The sequence below is a fragment of the Sinocyclocheilus grahami genome, unplaced genomic scaffold (assembly GCF_001515645.1).
Source record: "Sinocyclocheilus grahami isolate Dianchi unplaced genomic scaffold, SAMN03320097.WGS_v1.1 scaffold1442.1, whole genome shotgun sequence".
NCBI classification, from domain to species: Eukaryota; Metazoa; Chordata; class Actinopteri; order Cypriniformes; family Cyprinidae; genus Sinocyclocheilus; species Sinocyclocheilus grahami.
Window position 1 is genome coordinate 182,334 of NW_015506621.1, and position 19,615 is coordinate 201,948.

Sequence of the window (19,615 nt, forward strand, 5' to 3'; positions counted from 1 at the left end):
GGCCCTCATAGCTCAAAATAAGAGCGATAGGCTCATAGCTAGCCCTCACAGTGAGGGGAGCACTTCCTAGCTCGACCAGAAGGCGGCACTGAGAGATGAGAGATCGTTAACTGTTACAGCCGAACATAGCAACATTATGCAATTCCTTACATAACAGCAGGAAATTACTGATAGGAAAAGATTTCCCATCAAGTCCTTTCCAGTTCTGCCCATCAACCGCGAATCGCGGACAATATGCATATAATTCTCATATAATTCTCACCGCAATGCGCAGCATGTATTTAGCTCCTGCGGGAGCCAAACACACTTCGCTCACGCACTAGATTACTTCGGAAATCAAGCACAAATGGAAACTGCTGCCGCGAATGCACTCATGTAAACGCTGTCTACAAACTCGGGTAAATGGTGAAGTACTCACCTCCCCTCTCAGTAGTCCCGCGAATGCATCACGATGAGCACGAGCCGTCTCCTCGTGAGTCGAACACGTTCAATTCAGTCAGTCAGTTCAAGTCAGTGAAGAGTAGGGATGGGCGATATCTTATCGTTTGCGATATACCGGTAAAAATTGTCCACACGATAAGAATTTGTCTTCCCGCGATAATAACGATAAAGTCTAGTTGTTGACATATCTCTGTGTGCGACTGTGTGGAGTGACGTGAAGGAAGGCGGACGTGAAATTGAGCTGCTCCTTCTACAATCTGGAACAGGTTTGGATAGGGCTGTACAGTGCGACAAAAATCGGTCTGAGCCTTGAGTAAATGTACTACAGCAGCACGTGTGCGACAGTTTTACATCTGTATGAGTCGTTTACAAACCTGTTGTCCAACAAAGATATTTTAATTTATTGACATGCTTTTCTGAACCTAGAGACTTATATCAATGACAATCAGTGCATGATTCTGCTGTGTCTCTGTGTAAAAAAAAAACGTCTCAGGTTACGTATGTAACCATGGTTCACCGGTCGCTACGGTGTCTGAAGCATACATCTGAACACGACAATAACATTGGCCGGCGACAGCCTATGACGTCACTACCGGCACGACCACAGTATAAAAGGGCACCGGGAGAATACATCATCTGCTTCTTCGTCTGAAGCTCGTGTCTGAAGCATGGCGAAGCTTCTAGAGGACGCAGTTTCTCAGGGAAGCATGGTTACATATGTAACCTGAGACGTTCCCTTTCCGAGGGAACTTCGAACTGCGTCCTCTAGTGGTCGCTATGGGGAATGGTGTCCCCACGCTGCCATGCTGAGGGGAGTGCATGCCAAGCACTAAGGCGAGCACTAAGTACCAACTCTACCAACATAATGGGAGTTGCCCCTGGGGCGCCCTGACGGCTGTCAGTGACATTATCCCCTTCGGCCAAAGGCCTAAGCTGCATACCACAAAGAACTCGCCTGTTAAGGGCTGGGCTTGAGGAAGCCTGAACCCAGGGCAGAGCTCAAGGCTTGGAATCAGAAACAAAGAGATTCCTTTAAGGGGATACGGCCAAGCATCTAGGACCATAACTGGCCTGTCACCCAGGGGCTACTGTCAGCTCTGGATGATATGGAGGATACATAAGTAGAGTGGGGCCCAAGGTAGGAACCGGGGCCTGCACCAGCTCAGAGAAAGTGTACGAAGTTGGCAGCGCATGACCCATACCATATAGGATTTTAGAAATGTGTGCAAGGCGCCTAACGTGCACACTTAGCAGGATGTGGATTTTAGAAAGTGCACAAAAGCTCAGCGTGTGCACTTACCATAACACCATTGCTACGGGGTTACTGGGGCTGCTTCCTAGACAGGCCTAGGAGCGGTATGTGACTGTGATACGCTCAGGCAGCAGTTACTTAATTCAGTCTTCGGAGTGAAGTGCACACGCCCAGAGTGCATGAGAATTGGGAATAACGTATCTCATAGAAAAGACCCTCCATATAAGGGAGCATCGCCAACTCAGTCATAATAGTCACGGGACAGGACAGGCTCTGTGCTCGTACATAACTGAAGGAGCGTAGCACCCAGCTCTCAAACTGACGGGGATACAAAGCTTGACTCGGGTAGCAGTATGGTCATCGGTGACCCTCTAGGGTGGGGGGAGCACTACAAGCTCACAAGAGCAGCATATCAGGGAGGCAGAAAGGGGGCCTAACCACCTGGTGTTGCTGACTCGCAGAGCCCTGGAGAGCAGAGAACTCAACACTCGGGATGAGAGGGAGCGCTCATAGGTAACCCTGTAGAGTGAGGGGAGCAACGCCATACTCACCCCTAAGGGCAGCCTGGCAGGGAGGCAAGATGGCCTGACAACCTGGTATGGCTGCCTGACGGAGCTCAGGGAGAGGAGTAACTCAGCTCAACCAGAAAGAGCGGTCTATAGCCCTGGGGCAGAGTTCTTAGCTCTCCGGTAGAGAGGAGAACTCACATGTTCTGCTTAGGAGTGGCAAGCTCATAGATGACCCTCCCGCAGAGAGGGGAGCACTACCACGCACAAAGAAGCAGGTTAACCTTGCCCTGCAAATGGGCACTAGGAACGGGATTCAGCTGCGAAGGGAATCGCATGTTCTGTCCGGGAGCAGCAGGCTCCCACCATAGAGGCAACTGGCCAAGGAGGCGACAGGGGCGGGCCTAACAACTCGGTATGGTTGCATATGGAGTTCTTGGGAGCGGCGCTCTCAGCCCTTGGGCAGAGGCAGGCCCTCATAGCTCAAAATAAGAGCGATAGGCTCATAGCTAGCCCTCACAGTGAGGGGAGCACTTCCTAGCTCGACCAGAAGGCGGCACTGAGAGATGAGAGATCGTTAACTGTTACAGCCGAACATAGCAACATTATGCAATTCCTTACATAACAGCAGGAAATTACTGATAGGAAAAGATTTCCCATCAAGTCCTTTCCAGTTCTGCCCATCAACCGCGAATCGCGGACAATATGCATATAATTCTCATATAATTCTCACCGCAATGCGCAGCATGTATTTAGCTCCTGCGGGAGCCAAACACACTTCGCTCACGCACTAGATTACTTCGGAAATCAAGCACAAATGGAAACTGCTGCCGCGAATGCACTCATGTAAACGCTGTCTACAAACTCGGGTAAATGGTGAAGTACTCACCTCCCCTCTCAGTAGTCCCGCGAATGCATCACGATGAGCACGAGCCGTCTCCTCGTGAGTCGAACACGTTCAATTCAGTCAGTCAGTTCAAGTCAGTGAAGAGTAGGGATGGGCGATATCTTATCGTTTGCGATATACCGGTAAAAATTGTCCACACGATAAGAATTTGTCTTCCCGCGATAATAACGATAAAGTCTAGTTGTTGACATATCTCTGTGTGCGACTGTGTGGAGTGACGTGAAGGAAGGCGGACGTGAAATTGAGCTGCTCCTTCTACAATCTGGAACAGGTTTGGATAGGGCTGTACAGTGCGACAAAAATCGGTCTGAGCCTTGAGTAAATGTACTACAGCAGCACGTGTGCGACACAGTTTTACATGTGTACGAGTCGTTTACAAACCTGTCGTCCAACAAAGATATTTTAATTTATTGACATGCTTTTCTCCATATTAATGAGTGTTTGAAATAACTTATCTTTGTGATCAGACGTGGTTTCGTATCACAGAATAAGGCAGAAATCATACTATTTTATAGCATTCTATACAGTGATAAAGGCTATGTCGATTAGCATTGCATTATAAATATACTTTATCCTTATAAAAAATACCCAAGATTGCTTGAAGAACACAGATACCATAAATTTTGTGCAATCGCATGTTTATTGTCTTGTGTTAAAATGTCTTTATCTGCGTTTTATTCAGCTACAGCGATCACTGGATACTTCTTCTTGGAGCATTACTTCTGCGATGCATGTGTGGAGTTTCTGCGCAAGGGCGCCCTCCGGCTTCCAGTATGAATTAAACAGTCATTACATTACGCGTGTACTCAGTAATGCTCACAACACCCTATTTTGGGTAAAAATAGGAAAGATAATACTTTTCTCTAAAGCAGTGGTCACCAACCCGTCGATCGCGATGTATCACTGAAGGGAACTGTCTTGAGAAAAGTTTTGATGGCAATGGCATTTCTCCGTATAAAGCGTAGCTCTGCTTTGTTTACAGCAGTAACCAAGAAAACGCTATGGTGCGGTCGGTTCATAAGCAGTGTTGTTCATGTCCTCAGGTTGAAGCGACCCCAATAACGTGATATTTAGTCCCTGGAATGTGAATTTTACTTGAAGATCCCCGCCGAAAAACGTGTATTTTACCCCCGGAATGCGATTTTTACAGTAATTACTAGTTTTATTGCGAAATCCTGGCAACCCTGTTCATAGGCGCCACCTGCTGTCAGAGGTCTCATTCAGATCTGCTGTTTTTGTTTCGTGCAGATGTTTTATGTAGCAAATAAATAAATAACACCTAAAGTCAGACCATTCTGTTTTTGTTTTAAATCCTGAAATGAATCTAGATCAAATCAAAAACAACTGCCCGTGCAGATCGTGATTCAAATGCAGTGGTTGCCTCTAATTTCAAATGGCTAGGTATTTTAGTTTAAAGCCAGTTTGTTTGTTATAAAGCAAATAGCCAATAAATAAATTTGCCTCAAAAATCAGTATCAGAATCCAATTTGCTAGTTAAAAAAAAAAAGAAAGAAAAGAAAATCTGAATCCACTATGATCGGCGCATCACTAATTAAAATACTAAGTAAAAGGCCTCAAATTTGAAGTACAATCTGGGATGTCTTTTTCTATCAATTCTTCAACAGGTAGATCTTGTCTTTCATTAAGGCCGAGGTCAGGGATCTTAGGCCTAAAAAGGTTGGTGACCACTGCTCTAAAGAAACAGGATTCCCTAAATTATCGTAATTGATATCGTTATCGCAATAAATATAAGAAATGATGTGATATATATTTTAAAACCCATATCGCCCATCCCTAGTGAAGAGGATGACGGTTTCTCGGTCACACACATGAGCTCTTTTCTCAGAACTGTTTTGTTAAGTGGCTCTGCGTGTTGTTACGATCACGTCAGTGGTTGAGTGTAAAGCCAGCTGTGTTGTGTTTACAGCAACTCTTAGTTAAACATATCTGTCTTTCATCAAGAGGCTTAAAACTCCTAAACTTCCTCACAAGCGAGTACATGGCTTCTCATTCATGGATATTTGCAATGCCAGTGTTTAGATTATTCACCTCCCTGTTTCTGTGCTTTGAACGGTTTGACCTTGATTTGATTTTAAATAGGCCAATCTGTGGAGAAAACACTAATGTAACCCACACGCTTGAAAATAATGGGGATTTTCACAACAGTGCCACAGAAGAACCGTTTTGGGTTTCATAAAGAGCCTTTCAGGGAACAGCTCTTAGAAGAACCATTTGATTTCTATTACAAAGAACATTTTAATAATCTAAAGAACCTTTTCCACTATAAAAAAAACCTTTTGTGCTTCATTGAACCATCACTGCCAAAAAGAACCTTTATTTTTAGGAGTGCAGTACAAGTCCACTTTCTAGTGAGCACTGCAGTTGGAAACATAGAAACATAAAACACTATGATACTTAATTTTAACCCATAGACATCAGAGCTGTTTTTATACTGGGGCAGAGATACATTTAAAGTGTAAGTCAAGTCAAGTCAAGTCACCTTTATTTATATAGCGCTTTTAACAATACAGATTGTGTCAAAGCAGCTTTACAGCATTAAAGGGTTAGTTCACCCAAAAATGAAAATTAGTCCATAAATGACTCACCCTCAAGCCATCCTAGGTATATATGACTTTCTTCTTTCAGACAAATCCAGTCAGAGTTATATTAAAAATTGTCTTTGATCTTTTCAAGCTGTTTAATGGCACTCAGTGGGTGTTGCAGTGCTTCAGTCCAAAAGAAGTTAAATAAAAATCACCCATCCATAAAAAAAAGTGTCTCACACGGCTCCGGGGGGTGAACAAAGGCCTTCTGTAGCGAATCGATGCGTTTGTGTAAGAAAAATATCCATATTCAAAACGTAATAATCACTTTAATGTAGCTTGTGCCGACAGTTGTACACAGAAGCAGCTCCGGGAGCATGACGTATGAGGTCAGCGTTGCGCATGCGCCGGTGAGTCTCGTGAAAACCAACGTTTGTTAACAGGAGCAAAGGAAGCAAAGTTTCCTTACTTGATCTCTCCGCTGCGCTTCCGCGTGCGTCACTTCTGAGCGGCGCATGCACAGCGCCGACCTCCATACGTCATCCTCCCGGAGCTGCTTCCAGTGTACAATAGTGAGCGCAAGCTGCATTACTAGCTACAGTACAATACAAGCTACACACTATTTATGGCTAGACGTGTGCGGTGCTGTCTATGCCTTCAGTCAACAGACGCATCTTCTATTTCTGACAAACTGCACAGCTACTCCAGTCTTTATTTTGCCTGTCCGACTGAAACGAAATGGCTCATTTATAAATATCTGTGTGAGTTATTGCTGTGCATTTTTAGCCCTCATGTATTTATATAACTCATCGTTAAATCAAAGCCAAATCATGGTGTTTCTGGTCCAGCGTCTGTCCATGAATCAATAAAATATTGCTATTTTTTTGTAACTGTTCAGCTCACTAACAACAAAATTGTCCTAGTCCTCCACTCATTTGAGTTTGGACTACACAAGCCGTATGTAACATCCATAAGCAGATTCAATCTTTCTTTAAACTATGACTTTGTTTGCTGTGATGAGGCGTTTCTAGCTTGCTTCAGTCTGGTTTGGGATCAAATGTGATGGTCGTTCCTCCAGCACACAAACACATGAAGCAGAGCTGCAGAAGCGCCAGTGTTTGCAGATCTGATGTCCTCACAGCATGAGCGGCACATATATAACACCAGAGCGAGTGATCACATTACAGGCTCTTCACTATAAGTCATTCTCCAGTGTGAATGAATGTGTTTTATTATTAGCCGCCTTCAGCACCAGCTACATTTAATCTGCAGATGTGCCAGCAGCTCTTCAGCAGAAATGAGCCTGTTGCATCATACACACAACTCATAACAGAAACAACATGCTAACCAGTTACTGGCCAAAGCAAACAAAGACGTATTATCTTAAATGACAGAACGTACAGCAGTATTCCATTAGGAACTTTTAACAGTTCATTTGTTTCTCTTCTGTCCTGTATAACCAGGATTGGTCAACAGGGGCCAAAATTGATACTCACTAAACACTAATGTGATTAAAATCAAACTCACTACTAAAGTAACTCACTGAATGGCTAGGAACTCCAGCATTAAAGAATAAGGATTTCAAAACGTTTTCTGTCAAGAAATATATGGAATATTCATACTTTCTGTTCATCTGTGAATCCTGAAAAATAAAATGTATCAGTTTCCACAGAAACATTGTGCAGCACGACTGTGTTCAACATTGATAATAATCAGAAATGTTTCTTGAGCAGCAGATCAGCATACAGTGGGTACGGAAAGTATTCAGACCCCCTTAAATTTTTCACTCTTTGTTATATTGCAGCCATTTGCTAAAATCATTTAAGTTAATTTTTTTCCCTCATTAATGTACACACAGCACCCCATATTGACAGAAAAACACAGAATTGTTGACATTTTTGCAGATTTATTAAAAAAGAAAAACTGAAATATCACATGGTCCTAAGTATTGATAATAATATTTCAAAATGTGTACTGTATTTTTGATTAAATACATGCAGCCTTGGTGAGCAGAAGAGACTTCTTTCAAAAACGTTAAGAAACTGACACCAAACTTTTGAGTTTTATCATTTTGAGTATACATTGATAATGTATCTAATTTTTTAAGATAAAAAGTTTCATGACCAAAGTATGCGTGTACTTTAAGTGTTAAATGCGACTCTCTCACCAGGAGCACTGTCCTGCAGGGCTTCTTTATCCTCGTGGTCTGTTCTGGAGAGCTGTTGTTACAGGTGCACCGGGAGTTTTTGACACATTGTTTGAGCTGGGATCAATCTTGTGCGCTGTAGAGACGAAGCGGGGATGGCTGGGATTACGGCTCGTGGCTGTTGATCCGCAGTGTTGTGGCTGGGAGAAAGCGTTGGATATGTTGGCTGTTTTATCTGTTCTCGTGGCTCCAGATGGAGCACGACTGATCCTGGCACTGTCCAACAGCGCTGTAATCTCCTCTCGGGCCCTTTAGGGGCCACATCACCGGCCCTTATCGTCAAACCTCGCATGGGAGCGAGAGATAGGATCGTCTCCATGTTTGGATTTTCCTTCTGTTTTTTAGGCTAGTTGCAGATAAAGGTAACAGTTTTAAACCATGGCGGTTTAATTATCTCCACCTATTGTGAGTTGTCATCGTAAACCTCATATTACAGATTGTTGTCAGCCCACGTAGTGTTTAAAATGAAGAATATACGCCATCCACCAGTGATTGCTCGTATGAAATCTGTAATTTTGCAGTGGTGTGGTTTGGCCTTTAGCTAGTGCACACAGTAATTAGTGGTGTTTGCTAAGGCAAGCCTCATTATTGCTGATGCTCATCGTGTCAGTCGTGTCATCAAACACTGAACACTGAGTATTAAACAGTGTGGAGACCTTTACATCACTGGAAAACAAAGTAAAAAGCAGCTTAAAGTAAGATTTTTAGTCGATTATTGTGCGAACTGAACAGGAACACTCTAAACATGTTTCTAACAGAAGTTGTTTTGTATCGTACTTGTAGTAGATACTTTACTGTTGTTCAAAACTTGTGCAAATACTGTCCCAGCTTTCCAAAAATAAGTTATCAGAACAAACTATTTGGTAACACTTTAGTTTAGGGACCAATTCTCACTATTAACTAGTTGCTTATTAACATGCCTGTTATTAACATTATTGGCTGTTTATTAGTACTAAAAAGCCCATATTCTGCATGACCATATTCTACATCATAATCCTACCCAATACCTGAACTTAACAACTACCTTACTAACGATTAACAAGCAGCAAATTAGGAGTGTATTGAGGCAAAAGTCTTAGTTATTAGTCAATATTGAGAACTGGACTTTAAAATAAAGTGTGACCAGCAATTTTACGTTGCACCAGCATGCAGTGCCGTTTAAGAACAATATGTGCTAACTATTATTAAAAAATGATCACTGTTTTACTTTTTACCGGCTTAAGCTGCTGATCATCACTGTGTTTGAGGCAAATGTGCATCTCATTGCAGCTGCTGGATTGAAAGTATTTGCCTATTATTGTAATATATTTGCAGGCAAACAGTCCCCTTATCATTCATTGGCTTCAAAAATCAAACATAAAGGTGAAAGAATGAGTTTTGTCGCTCCTTGCACTGCAAGCCTTTAGTTTCCTTGACAAGAAGTTATAAGTTCAGTAGATGTCCCATTACTCGTTAGATGAAAAGTACTTCGGCTTCAGTTGTAGAACTGCTACTGCAGATGTTTCTGTAGTAATCCGTGTGATTGGGAATTTGGTGTGATTGCGAATGCAGATTTTACAGCAGATTAAAATTGAATTTTAATTTATAGGCTATTTACATTGTGCAATTTTTGTGTAAATATGAGTACATGAGCAGCATTAAAAAGCTTTTGTTGTTGATGTTGAAAACGGGAGATTGTCTATAGTAGACAGTCTTTAGTATTGTGAATGATTGACGTGTTCATCTGGATACACGCACAGAGATGATAACGGCGCAGACGTCACCTCTGTTTCTGCGGCTCTGGAACGAGAGCTGTGTTTGATCTGGGCTCAGCTTCTCCAAAAAGCTCCTCTTTGGTTTCAAATGATTTGCCCTCGTCTTTGAAAGCCTTCCAGTCTTTCTCATTAAAAGCTCTTTTCTCAGATGTTGGCTTTAAGGAGGTCTTGTGTGTGTGTGTGTGTGTGTGTGTGTGTGTGTGTGTGTGTGTGAGTGTGTGTGTGAGTGCTCGTCACACTGGTAATTAAGCGGGGCAGGTTTGCTCTTGCAGGCTTTCCTCATCTGATGAAGCTCTGCTGTATCTCGGCGCTCCTCTCAGATGCTGCAATAAGCTCGGCTCCACCTGCCAAACCAGCGTGTGTGGACGTATGTGAAGTGTGCGTGTTCAGACCTGCAGCTCCTCCGGATATGACACCTGAAACACACCTGCCTCGTCCTGCGGAGACGAGTGCCAGACTGACCCGATCATCATCAGGACTCTTGCACTGGAACTCATCTGTAATGTTTGCTCTCATCAAGAATCCATTGCTTAACGAAGATTAAGTGCACTTCAGTTTTGGTGTGAATGTTACCTTATACATACAGCCAAACACAGAGCCTTTTAAAGTATCCTTTAAAGCACTCGACACATGCACGCTACAAAGCGTTGAAAGTTTTCACAATTTATATTAGGGCTGTACAATATACCGAAATTATCGAAATATCGCAAATGTACATATCGCAATATGCGTATCGCTATGGCTTGCAATATTTGGGGCCATGAACAAACGACAGAGAAAATCACTCACTGCTCTTACCTAAATAACTTTTATAGCTTAAATAAGAATCAGTGCATATTGAATTCATAGAGTAAATACTACGCAGTGTTTTATTTTTCCTTTCTTTGGGGCCATGAACAAACGACAGAGAAAATAACTCGCTGCTCTTACCTAAATAACTTTTATAGCTTAAATAAGAATCAGTGCATATTGAATTCATAGAGTAAATACTACGCAGTGTTTTATTTTTCCTTTGTATTATTCAGTTCCTAAACTCATGTTAAAATGATTACACTAATGTTAAAATTACATTTTTATGTAATGCTCGAGTAAAACACTACCGTTCCCTTTCAGAAGTTATTGTAGGGGTGCTTTCTTATTAGAATCAGAATGAGCTTTATTCACCACTTAAGTGTGCGCAAACACAAGGAATGTGTTGTGGTTTTACAGGAACTCTTGGTACATACATGCATACAAATAACCATATATATATGGCACAAGATAGTTATAGAAGTTCACAGAACTGACTCAGCAACAGCTGAGTAAAACCGTCTCATCTGAACATGTGGCACTTTAAGCATTATCGTATCGAATATCGCATTATTTAATGAGTTACCGCATTTTTCTTCAATACCGCACAGCCCTAATTTATATATGTGCTGCATTTTTTCAGAATCCCAGCTGACAGTAAATGCTGCTTCATCTCTGCATCTCTGAGTTTGAGTCACTTAAACATGCATTTGGTAATGCATTTGCTTTTATTCTAATCTGTTTCTGTTTTGTTGCCTCCATATATGTGTGTGTGTGTGTGTTTGCCCCAGATGAGCGCTGTCTCGCGAGATTTGGCGCGTTACTTTGCCTCATTGACTTCCATGTGAACATAAGTAATTTTACTATATAGGTGGCTGGCGTATGGACTGAACTGTTGTTAGGACAGTTACATTCGTCTGATAACTTTTTTTGATTTATGAGCATAATTGGAATTGAATTGTTAGAATAAGCACGCAACACACCTCGTGCTTAAGGTATATAAGGACCTCATATATAAGGTCCCGCAGTAGTATCAGCAGTTTTCGCATTGCTCAATAGCTAATTACCCTCCTCCATCCCCAGCTCCCCCTCTGTCAGTCAGGATTCAGCCTTCTGATTCTTCTTTGAATCAGACTAATTCTAAAATGTGTACATAAAATGATTTAACTTTAACAATATCTGCAATACATTTATGTTGGTTCTGCTCTGTTTACCCTGGGGGGTATTGCTGCTCTTATGCTCGGCTGCATGGAGGCGCAGGGAGTTCTTGCCCAGAACAGAACCAAACCGCCAATCCAAACTGTATGCTAATTGTCAGTCATCTTTGACGATAGTGGTCCTGACAGAATAATCCTATTAAATCGATGCAATAAAAGAGATAGGTCAAAAGTAATCTAAAAGTAGTCTGATTACATTACCTAAAATGTGTAATGTAAGGGATTACGTTACTAACTACAATTTTTGTCATGTAATTTGGAATCAGTAACATATTACAATTTGTAAGTAATCTACCCAGCTCTGGACGTATACTACGCTTCTGTTATTGCTTGTCTTGTTTTTTGGGTCCCTTTCTTATTGGGAACGGTTGATTCGCTCTTTTATTTGTGTGGCCTCCGCAGCATACTACTGGGAGTGTTACATTAAGTCATGCAGCTCTATTCCAGGTTTCCCGTTCACTTTGACTCAGTTTGTGATGTTTGTGCTCGTGTTAAAGATATGAGCATATTACTTCCGTAAATAATGAGTTTGTGGATGAATGTCTCCTTCGAATCGACATTCTGCATCGCTGCAAGAAACAGAACCCTTTTTTTTCACTGCGGTGGGAAGAAAGCTCAGTCCGGAAGGAGCGGGACCCTAAAATGGCCTTTCCCTGGATCTGTGGGGCAGGAAGTGTGTCACAGTGGAGCGGGGCCTCCATCCATCCGTCCCCAACAACAACAAACCACAGCTGCTACACACCCTCCGCTGCGCTTCACTCGCTGCTGATTCTGTCAATCTGTGCGACGCGGCGAGAAAGAAGAGCGCGAGAAACACTCTCACCGTATTCACCATGCCTCCTTGATCAGTACAGTATGAGTGTGTTTACAGTAGAAATGAGCAGAGTTTCTACACTGGCTGTGTGTGTGTGTGTGTGTGTGTGAGAGAGAGAGTGGGTGTGTGTGTGTGTGTGTGTGTGAGAGAGAGAGAGAGAGAGAGTGAGGGTGTGTGTGTGTGTGTACGCGTTTTTGTGACAAATGAGGACATAAATGTGTATAATGACAAAGGTATAACAGGTATTACAAGGAGAAGGTGACTTTTCAGGACATTACCCCATGTCCCCACTTTTCAAAACGCTTATAAATCACACAGAATGGAGTGTATTGAAAATCTGAAATAGCACAAAGTCTCCTGTGAGGGGTAGGTTTAGGGGTAGGGTTGGTGTAGGGCAATAGAATATACGGTCTGTACAGTATACAAACCATTACGCCTATGGAGAGTCCCCACTTTTCACAAATGTAAACCTGTGTGTGTGAGAGTGTGTGTGTTTTGGGCTGAAGCGGTGACTCATGGTCTGGAGGGAGCGAGTGTGGAGCTGTGTGTGGAAGTGAGTTTGGAGGATGGCCAGAGGAGGAGTTTAGAGACGTGAAGAGGGAAAAACCCAGACTCTGTTCTCCAAGCAGCGCACTAAACTTCCCCTTCCACGTCAGCCAGTGTTCCTGAGCGCAGCGTAACACCACCCAAACATACAGACCACACACTCGCTCTCTGCATGTCGCTCTGAGAGACTGTGCTGTATGCTGGAGAAACTATTGCTGGACATGAACACCGTATGGACATAACTAGTGCTAAGTGAACAGAAAGTGGCGTTATTTGGTGCCTTTCTGCAGCATGGTGCATCTTAATTTAGTTTCTCAGTTTTTATACTCATAAAAAAATGAGTATAAAAATATATGAGAAATATAAAACAACATACTAAATGAAAAACTTAAATGACTTATGTAATTGGCTAAATGTAAATGTAAATGAAAAAAAACTAAAATAATTTAGATATGTTGCTTTGGCAACTACCTGAAGTAAGTTTAAGTTGAAGCACTAAAATGACTAAAGTAGAATTAAAAACTAAAACTGACTCAGACTTAAGCTCAGACTGTTAGTCTGGTACTAGGCTTAAGCTTTGTCTGTGAAAGCGTGGGTGAGTGTCTAACAATGAACAATATAACAAACCATCAACAATACTATATCGTATTTTTACTTTATTTACTAGTATATTTATAAATCAAAATTAACCTGAATTCAAAAACAAAAAACAATGCTGTAAAAATCTTGTTCATTGCTCATGATTTATTATGTTAAACAATTTATTTAATACATTTATATTATTTTATATAGTTTTTTATGCTATATATATTACATATCCCCTCTTAAATGTATAGAAATGACATAAATCATGTCTTTAAGCTGTAAAAGTATCAGGGTGATGAAATGATTTGATGCTGATCCTTTGTTTGTTCAGATTCTCTGGAGCACAAAAGGAGTTTCGACTCATGTACCGGTTGCTCTTTTCTATTCAGCTTAAATGAATGAGCACTGAAGCTTCAAAAAGGACACAAGGCAACACAACTTTATCATAAAAATGCAAAAAATTCAACTAGTCCTCTAGACAAGTCGTTTATGTACTTGAGGACTCGTATGAGACATTGTAACATCACTAAGATCTCATGAAACACTCGATATTAGTCATTTTAAACTTTCCATATCCTGAATTTCCCCGAATGCATTCGTCCGTGTCCCGCATCCACACAGCTGTGTGTGTTAAACCTGACCAGACACGCTCCTCAAACTGAAGCGTTACTGTTATAGTTCAGCTGTGTGATGTGCAGTGTTCTCATCCTGACTTTAGTGAACATCACGTTTGCATGTGTAGCAGATGAGCTGCTTTGGCCACGCAAACCCATCGACTCCAACCGAGACACATGAAGTCTGCAAATGAATAGAATCAACCCAGTTAAGATGCAAAGCTGCAGAGACATACTTATTTAGAGTTAGGTTAGAGTTTGTTTTGTGATCTGAAACATGATTTTGTCGTGTTCAAGCACAGCAAACTGAGCACTGTAGCGTTTCATGCTCTGAGCTGCTGGGACTGATGGTCAGTTGTGATACAGTGATAAACCCTCGGGTCATCCCAGATCAGGATGAGTGTGTTTCTTCGTCAGGTTTGGAGAAATGTAGCATTGCGTCAGTGTCTCAGCAATGGATGCTCTGCAGTGAATGGGTGCCGTCAGAATGAGAGCTGATAAAAACATCACAAGTAATCCACAGCACTCCAGTCCATCAGTTAACATCTGGAGAAGACAAAAGCTGAAACTAATCCAGCATTAAGACGCTTTTAACACAAGTCCATAATCCATAATAACTCTTCCTCCAGTGAGTCAGTGTTCTGGTGTGAATCAGGAGAGAAATCTGCACAGATCAAGCAGCGTTTAAACAGCTCTAAACAAACGCTGGTTACAAATTAATTTGTAACGTGCATGATTATTATTTTATTATTGTTATTATTTAGAATATGTATCTACAAGATCATAAAAACTGCATTCATAATTGCAGAAAAAAGAGCAATATGTTTAAAATAGTTAAGCATGTTACAAATAGTTAATAAAATGATATAACGTCACCTGCACATTTATGAATTTAGTTCAGAAAGTAGATTTGTGTTTAGAAATCATTTATAAAAAAAGTTATAATGGTTATAAATTGATCTAAGAGTAATTTTGAAAATGTTACTTTAACAGCAGGGCATCTCGTATGATTTCAGTTTATTTGAGCCTGTCATTGTTTTAATGGTAGCTCTTTAAGTGCACAGATGTCTTGTGATTGTGTGAAGGATGTTATGTAACGACAGCTTTAATAATAACGCTGTGCTGTCGTCAGGTTCATGTGAGTGAGAAAGCTTCGCTCATCTTCTGCTGTGTTTACGTCTTCGCTCTGCTGTTCTCAGTAATGACTTCAGAATGAAAGACTGGCACAGAGCGCTGTGCTTCATGACGACAGACAGTCTCCTGTGGGACGGAGTGTTAGTTCGGCAGAATAATCTGTATAGTGTTGATCTGCCTCTCTCTCTCTCTCTCTCTCTCTCACACATGCTGTGTGTATAGATGTGTATGTTGATGTGTGTAGCATGTATGGCATGCAGTCACACGCTCACGAGGCGACTGCAGCGCTGGAGTAATTGAATGATGCATGCGCTACACTGTTATTAAGAGGACTCATGTAATTACAGCTCTGAACCGCTGCTGCACTTTACTTTTCTTTTTTTGATGCAGTTGACAAAAGCTGGTCGTTTTCAAACTTTATTTTCTATATCAAATAAATTCAACTGGATTTTGATATATTAAAAGATAATTTTTTTTTATATATGCATTTTAACAGCACCGCACACAACACAATTATATTAGTGCACTTTATTAAACCTGCAACTGGAGAAAAAACATGTGCTGAAGTAAAATATGTGCCTGTGGCAACATTTTAGCAAAAATTACATTGCATGTTTCGTGGCAGTTTTAAAGTGAAATGTCTAAAACGTGACATTTTCTCTGAAACATTTTATGTTGCTTCATGCATTTTATATTGTAGCAGTGCAGAAATGAAATTATGCTTGATCGCATTTGAAAATAGAATAGCACCCACACTTAACCCGACTGATAATGTTAACAAAAGCTAATGTGGCATAAAAGCTCATTTGCTGAAGCAACCGTGTCATTTTGAGCTCTTTTATCGTGACTCGTGTTTCGCAGGACTCATACACGAGCGCTTCACATCTCAAGTGTAATGCTGCACCGGGTGTGCTATCCAGCAAGTTTACTACATCAGAAAAGCTGATTATGCAGCTGATGCAAATGATGAAATGTATTAGTTTACTAATCATGCAAATACAAAAATAATTGTAAAAAGTTTTACTGTGTTCATCTCAGTCAGAAATGATGTTTGGATGTGATATTACATTTCTGCATCTACAGGTTTTCTCAGAAATGTTACACAAGACTGTGTTTTGCCTGTAGGCGAGATTCTTGATGAACTTTGATGAGAACCACACAGAGACTGATCTGGCTTTCACTGCAAGGTTTTATATGAATGATCCATGAGGAGCTGCTGTGTGTTTGTGTGAAGTGAATTATCTGAGGGTCTTACTCTTCACTTCAGCTCTCTCTTATCTCTCCGGGGTTAGTTTTTTTGACTTGGCGCAGACTTCAAAGTGAAAAGGCCGCTGAAGTTGTTTTTTTGTTCGACTTTTATTAGCATGTCAATGACCGAGCTTTTGACAGCCAGGTGTGCCTCCGTCATCCAAACTCGCTCACACTCGCGTCTGGCCTCTTTGTCTTCAAAGGACGCTTATCTCCAGTCTCGGAGTTTAGTCTTCAAACATGCGTGTTGTGTGCAGGATTAGCGCTTGAGAAGAGTTTTGCATGTTGAGATGAACCGTCATCAGATGATAATGCTGCAGTTTCACACTTCTGCCAGCTCTTGTTTGAACAGCTTTCTAATCTCCTGTTCTTCTGTCCTGCAGATCTGGGACATGAGCGACGACGAGAGCATCTGAAGAAACCGCTGGCAAATGATGAAATGTATTAATTTACTAATCATGCAAATACAAAAATAATTGTAAAAAGTTTTACTGTTCATCTCAGTCAGAAATGATGTTTGGATGTGATATTACATTTCTGCATCTACGGGTTTTCTCAGAAATGTTACACAAGACTGTGTTTTGCCTGTAGGCGAGATTCTTGATGAACTTTGATGAGAACCACACAGAGACTGATCTGGCTTTCACTGCAAGGTTTTATATGAATGATCCATGAGGAGCTGCTGTGTGTTTGTGTGAAGTGAATTATATGAGGGTCTTACTCTTCACTTCAGCTCTCTCTTATCTCTCCGGGATGTTTAGTTTTTTTGACTTGGCGCAGACTTCAAAGTGAAAAGGCCGCTGAAGTTGTTTTTTTGTTCGGCTTTTATTAGCATGTCAATGACCGAGCTTTTGACAGCCAGGTGTGCCTCCGTCATCCAAACTCGCTCACACTCGCGTCTGGCCTCTTTGTCTTCAAAGGACGCTTATCTCCAGTCTCGGAGTTTAGTCTTCAAACATGCGTGTTGTGTGCAGGATTAGCGCTTGAGAAGAGTTTTGCATGTTGAGATGAACCGTCATCAGATGATAATGCTGCAGTTTCACACTTCTGCCAGCTCTTGTTTGAACAGCTTTCTAATCTCCTGTTCTTCTGTCCTGCAGATCTGGGACATGAGCGACGACGAGAGCATCTGAAGAAACCGCTGGAGACACAGAATGAAGCTCGTTTCACGGCAGCTCGTCTGTGCTCTTATATTGGTTTCTCAGACAGTGACCGCACTGCACAATGACCCGTCATCATATACTTGTTGAAATATTTAACCATGCACATGAAATCACATTATAGCTGTCTTAAAAATGTAATTTACGCACCCTCATATTGTTAAAAAAAACAAACAAAGACTTGGTTCATCTGAAGACTTGGTAACCATTCAGCTGAGGGTAGCCATTGACCTCTATATTTTGGAAAAAATACTATGGAAGACAATGGCTACCGTCAACCGTTTGGTTACCAACATTCTTCAGAATATCTTGTTTAAAACAATGTGAGAGAGTAAATTACACATTTTTCATTTTGGGGTGAACATTTCTTTTCAAATCATGTTTTCAGATCTCCCTGCCCATAGTTTTTTGTTTTTAAGTGATTTACCTACAGCGCGTAGGGTAATGTGTGTCAAGCAGAAAGTGAGAGTGTCCTACCCAGTAAAACGGTAGTGTGTGTGTGTGTGTGACGGACCTCAGAAATCCTCGAGGTCTCATGGCAAATACACGCAGAAAGAGCAGTCGGCGAGTCCTTTTGAAGAGCGTCGTGTATGAATCCAGGGCTGATGGAATGTAAGGACGAGCTGGAGCGTCTCCTGTATCTGCAGGCTCTAGTGAGTAGCTACACTGAACAACACCTGCACGCCGTTCCCTATCGGAGGAATGTGTGATTCGGTACAGGCCGACCGCTTCGACAGCCCAGCGCAGAATTAAGAGAAGATGAAGAACAACAAACGCACACGAAACTAGCTCGACGTTTCCGGCAGATTGTCAACGCTACAGTTGACCGGTCAATAGCTGCGAATGCTCTTTTTTCAGTCATGCAAAGCGACAGCTTTCTGTACCACCGATTAATAACAACATACAAAACCAACCGTTAATATATAGATGGCCTGTCCGGAGGCTGATTTCTCTTCTGTATCTGGCAGCTACCACAATGAATATTGAATAGAAAATAATAATATGGAGTACAACTGTACCAGCAGTAAATTTATCTAGGACTGTTACTGACAAAAATAAAATCAAATCTGAAGAAAAGGCTAGAAGTATTACGATTGAAATGTCTACACAATAATAGATACCAGCTATTTTAAACATGCACTTACAAGCACTAGCTTACCCTTAAACCTTTAGTCTACTCTACTGAAACCACAGTGCCTGGGAAAGACCCATCCGAAACGAGAAGAATGCCCACGTCTGCCGCAGTCCAGTTGTGTCAGCGCCGTAGAGAAGCCAGAGCCCAAGCGACTGAAAACGAGTTCCCTCCCCTGACCAAGGTTTCCTGTGACGGACCTCAGAAATCCTCGAGGTCTCATGGCAAATACACGCAGAAAGAGCAGTCGGCGAGTCCTTTTGAAGAGCGTCGTGTATGAATCCAGGGCTGATGGAATGTAAGGACGAGCTGGAGCGTCTCCTGTATCTGCAGGCTCTAGTGAGTAGCTACACTGAACACAACACCTGCACGCCGTTCCCTATCGGGAGGAATGTGTGATTCGGTACAGGCCGACCGCTTCGACAGCCCAGCGCAGAATTAAGAGAAGATGAAGAACAACAAACGCACACGAAACTAGCTCGACGTTTCCGGCAGATTGTCAACGCTACAGTTAGCTGTACAGTTAACAGTTACAATAGCTGCGAATGCTCTTTTTTCAGTCATGCAAAGCGACAGCTTTCTGTACCACCGATTAATAATAACATACAAAACCAACCGTTAATATATAGATGGCCTGTCCGGAGGCGTTCAGAAAGTAGATTTGTGTTTAGAAATCATTTATAAAAAAGTTATAATGGTTATAAATTGATCTAAGAGTAATTTTGAAAATGTTACTTTAACAGCAGGGCATCTCGTATGATTTCAGT

The 19,615-nt window shown here is 41.6% G+C and overlaps 1 pseudogene; it reads left to right on the forward strand.

Annotated features, from left to right (window-relative positions):
- Window positions 1–18,012, forward strand: part of LOC107570334 (ubiquitin-like modifier-activating enzyme ATG7) — a 92,486-nt pseudogene extending 74,474 nt beyond the window's left edge.
- The last annotated feature ends 1,603 nt before the right edge of the window (window positions 18,013–19,615 follow it).